The 4,804-nt window shown below is 43.0% G+C and overlaps 1 long non-coding RNA gene across 1 annotated transcript in view; it reads right to left on the bottom strand.

The window, feature by feature from the left end:
• The window catches only part of LOC124029153, a 12,484-nt gene extending 9,927 nt beyond the window's left edge, over window positions 1-2,557 (bottom strand). The window contains exon 1 of the long non-coding RNA XR_006837731.1: window positions 2,421-2,557. This is a non-coding gene — a long non-coding RNA (uncharacterized LOC124029153). The remainder of the gene's footprint in view (window positions 1-2,420) is intronic.
• Window positions 2,558-4,804: the final 2,247 nt, after the last annotated feature.

Here is a 4,804-nt window from a genome sequence, read left to right as displayed (position 1 = left end):
TCATTCTACTAGTCATTCTACTAGTCAAACTACTAGTCATTCTACTAGTCAAACTACTAGTCGTACTATTAGTCATACTACTAATCATTCTCCTAATCGTTCTACTAGTCATACTACTAGTCATCTACTAGTCATTCTACTAGTCAAACTACTAGTCATACTACTAGTCATTCTCCTACTCTCAAAACGAGTCATTCTACTAGTCATTCTACTAGTCGTTCTACTAGTCATTCTACTAGTCATTCTATTAGTCTCAAAACTAGTCATTCTACTAGTCATTCTACTAGTCAAACTACTAGTCATTCTACTAGTCAAACTACTAGTCATACTATTAGTCATACTGCTAATTATTCTCCTAGTCATTCTACTAGTCATTCTACTAGTCACAATACTAGTCACTCTACTAGTCACACTACTAGTCACTCTACAGTCACTCTACTAGTCATTCTACTAGTCAAACAACTAGTCATTCTACTAGTCATACTACTAGTCATTCTATTAGTCTCAAAACTAGTCACTCTAATAGTCGTTCTACTTGTCATACTACTAGTCATTCTACTAGTCATTCTACTAGTCTCAAAACTAGTCATTCTACTAGTCATACTACTAGTCATTCTACTAGTCATACCACTTGTCACTCTACTAGTCACTCTAATAGTCATTCTACTAGTCATACTACTAGTCACACTACTAGTCATTCTACTAGTCATACTACTAATCATTCTACTAGTCATATTACTAGTCATTATACTGGTCATACTACTAGTCACACTGCTAGTCATTCTACTAGTCAAACTGCTAATCATTCTACTAGTCATACTAATAGTAATTCTACTAGTCATTCTACTAGTTATTCTACTAGTCACAATACCAGTCACTCTACTAGTCACACTACTAGTCACACTACTAGTCACTCTACTAGTCACTCTACTAGTAATTCTACTAGTCATTATACTAGTCATTCTACTAGTCATTCTACTAGTCTCAAAACTAGTCATTCTACTAGTCATACTACTAGTCATTCTACTAGTCATACTACTAGTCATTCTACTAGTCATTCTATTAGTCTCAAAACTAGTCATTCTAATAGTCGTTCTACTAGTCATACTACTAGTCATTCTACTAGTCATTCTACTAGTCTCAAAACTAGTCATTCTACTAGTCATACTACTAGTCATTCTACTAGTCATACCACTAGTCATTCTACTAGTCATTCTATTAGTTTCAAAACTAGTCATTCTACTAGTCATTCTACTAGTCAAACTACTAGTCATTCTACTAGTCAAACTACTAGTCGTACTATTAGTCATACTACTAATCATTCTCCTAGTCATTCTACTAGTCATACTACTAGTCATCTACTAGTCATTCTACTAGTCATTCTACTAGTCAAAATACTAGTCACTCTACTAGTCACACTACTAGTCACTCTACTAGTCACTCTACTAGTCATTCTACTAGTCATTATACTGGTCATACTACTAGTCATTCTACTAGTCATACTACTAGTCATTCTACTAGTCAAACAACTAGTCATTCTACTAGTCATTATACTAGTCTCAAAACTAGTCATTCTACTAGTCATACTACTAGTCATTCTACTAGTCATACTACTAGTCATTCTACTAGTCATTCTATTTGTCTCAAAACTAGTCATTCTAATAGTCGTTCTACTAGTTATACTACTAGTCATTCTACTAGTCATTCCACTAGTCTCAAAACTAGTCATTCTACTAATCATACTACTAGTCATTCTACTAGTCATACCACTAGTCATTCTACTAGTCATTCTATTAGTCTCAAAACTAGTCATTCTACTAGTCATTCTACTAGTCAAACTACTAGTCATTCTACTAGTCAAACTACTAGTCGTACTATTAGTCATACTACTAATCATTCTCCTAATCATTCTACTAGTCATACTACTAGTCATCTACTAGTCATACTACTAGTCACTCTGCTAGTTACACTACTGGTCATTCTACTAGTCACACTACTGGTCATACTAATTATCACACTACTAGTCATACTACTAGTCATTACACTAGTCACACTACTAGTCATTCTACTAGTCATATTACTAGTCATACTACTAGTCACACTACTAGCCATTCTACTAGTCATACTACTAGTCAATCCACTAGTCATACTACTAATTATTATACTGGTCATACTACTAGTCACACTACTAGTCATTCTACTAGTCATACTACTAGTCATACTACTAGTCATACTACTACTTATCACAAACTTAAAATGCATGTCTGTTTTAGTAGAATTGATGTCTTACTTATACTCATTTCTGATAAACTAAAACAATTGTAAGATGCCAAGCTGTTCTGATTGGCATTCTGAATTTGCTCAGGATTATAGGAAGAAAGAGGGAAAGAGGTGAGAGCCAGTGGACAGTCCACACTCACCTCTGACGGTGAGGCTGGCAGAGGCCTCCACCTTGCCCACCCGGTTCTCTGCCAGGCAGGTGAAGGTGCCCTCGTCACTGGCCGATGCCTTCTTCACTCTCAGCAGGTAGTCCTCCTTGTCATACTTGATCTCGTACCTGGAAAACACACACAACACTGTCAGATGAAATGTATTCTGTTGACATTGCATTTTTTGAAATAATATAATAATTGTTTTGAGTCCAAAGCTAATACACAGTGTTGAGTGAACCCATCACTTCAAGCCTTGTGGCGATTATTATGATAAACTAACTAAATGTGACATTTTCCTTCACCACCATCTCTATGAGAACGTATATACAGTATTCCACTCCTGAAGAGGAAACCGTATTTGGAAACAACACTGTTCATTGTGACCATAGAAGATATGGAAGGAAGGAGGATCAGTTATTCAACAATGACACACGGGCTGCTGTCAGTTGGAAACCCCACACCACTTCATTATGTATGGTGTGTGTGTGTGTGTGTGTGTGTGTGTGTGTGTGTGTGTGTGTGTGTGTGTGTGTGTGTGTGTGTGTGTGTGTGTGTGTGTGTGTGTGTGTGTGTGTGTGTGTGTGTGTTAGCACAAATTCATATGTGGTATTACATATAACCTTCAGTACAGTATAGCAGTTCCAGATTTACATGACTGGAGCTGGGGATGGGAGGGGGATTTATAGGGGGGGGGGAGATTTACATGACTGGAGCTGGGGATGGAGGGGGATTTATAGGGGTGGGGGGAGATTTACATGACTGGAGCTGGGGATGGGAGGGGGGGGTTTATAGGGGTGGGGAGATTTACATAACTGGAGCTTGGGCTGGGAGGCTGGGAGGGGTGATTTATAGGGGTGGGGTGAGACGTACATGACTGGAGCTGGGTATGGGAGGGGGGATTTATAGGGGTGGGGGAGATTTATATGACTGGAGCTGGGTATGGGACGGGGGGTGATTTATAGGGGTGGGGGGAGATTTACATGACTGGAGCTGGGGCTGGGAGGGGGGTTTATAGGGGTTGGGGGATATTTACATGACTGAGCTGGGAGTGGGGGGATTTACAAGACTGGAGCTGTGGGATGGAGGGGTGGGGATTTACATGACTGGAGCTGGGGGGAGGTGGGGGGGTTACATGACTGGAGCTGGGGTGGGGGGGGGATTTACATGACTGGAGCTGGGGGGGAAATTGACATGACTGGAGCTGGGAATGGGAGGGATTTACATGACTGGAGCTGGGGCTGGGGGGGATTTACATGACTGGAACTGGGGGGAATTACATGACTGGAGCTTGGGTTGGGGGATTTACATGACTGGAACTGGGGGAATTACATGATTGGAGCTTGGGTTGGGGGGAATTTACATGAATGGAGCTGGGGCTGGGGGGATTTACATGACTGGAACTGGGGAGATTACATTACTGGAGCTGGGGTGGGGGATTTACATGACTGAGCCGGGCGGGGATTTACATGACTGGAACTGGGATGGGGGGCTTTACATGACTGGAGCTGGGGAGATTTACATGACTGGAGCTGGGGTGGGGGGATTTACATGACTGGAGCTGGGGGGGAGATTTACATGACTGGAGCTGGGGAGATTTACATGACTGGAGCTGGGGTGGGGGGATTTATATGATTGGAGCTGGGAGAGATTTACATGACTGGAGCTGGGGTGGGGGGATTTACATGACTGGAGTTGGGGAGATTTACATGACTGGAGCTGGGGTGGGGGGGGATTTACATGACTGGAACTGGGATGGGGGGATTTACATGACTGGAGCTGGGGGGATATTTACCTGACTGGAGCTGGGGGAGATTTACATGACTGGAGCTGGGGTGGGGGGCATATTTACATGACTGGAGCTGGGGTGGGGGGCTTAACATGACTGGAGCTGAGGGGGGATATTTACATGACTGGAGCTGGGGATGGGGGGGATTTACATGACTGGAGCTGGGGGGAGATTTACATGACTGGAGCTGGGGGCGATTTCATGACTGGAACTGGGATGGGGGGGGGATTTACATGACTGGAGATGGGGATGGGGGGATATACATGACTGGAACTGGGGATGGGGGGATTTACATGACTGGAACTGGGATGGGTCGGATTTACATGACTGGAGCTGGGGGAGATTTACATGACTGGAACTGGGGGATTTACATGACTGGAGCTGGGGTTGGGGGGGGGGCTGAATTACATGACTGGAGCTGGGGGGATTTACATGACTGGAGCTGGGGGATTTACATTACTGGAGCTGGGGTGGGGGATTTACATGACTGGAGCCGGGCGGGATTTACATTACTGGAGCTGGGGTGGGGATTTACATGACTGGAGCCGGACGGGGATTTACTGACTGGAACTGGGATGGGGGACTT

Source organism: Oncorhynchus gorbuscha, unplaced genomic scaffold (assembly GCF_021184085.1).
Source record: "Oncorhynchus gorbuscha isolate QuinsamMale2020 ecotype Even-year unplaced genomic scaffold, OgorEven_v1.0 Un_scaffold_5656, whole genome shotgun sequence".
In the NCBI taxonomy this organism is placed as follows: domain Eukaryota; kingdom Metazoa; phylum Chordata; class Actinopteri; order Salmoniformes; family Salmonidae; genus Oncorhynchus; species Oncorhynchus gorbuscha.
This window is presented reverse-complemented; position numbering and strand designations above follow the sequence as displayed.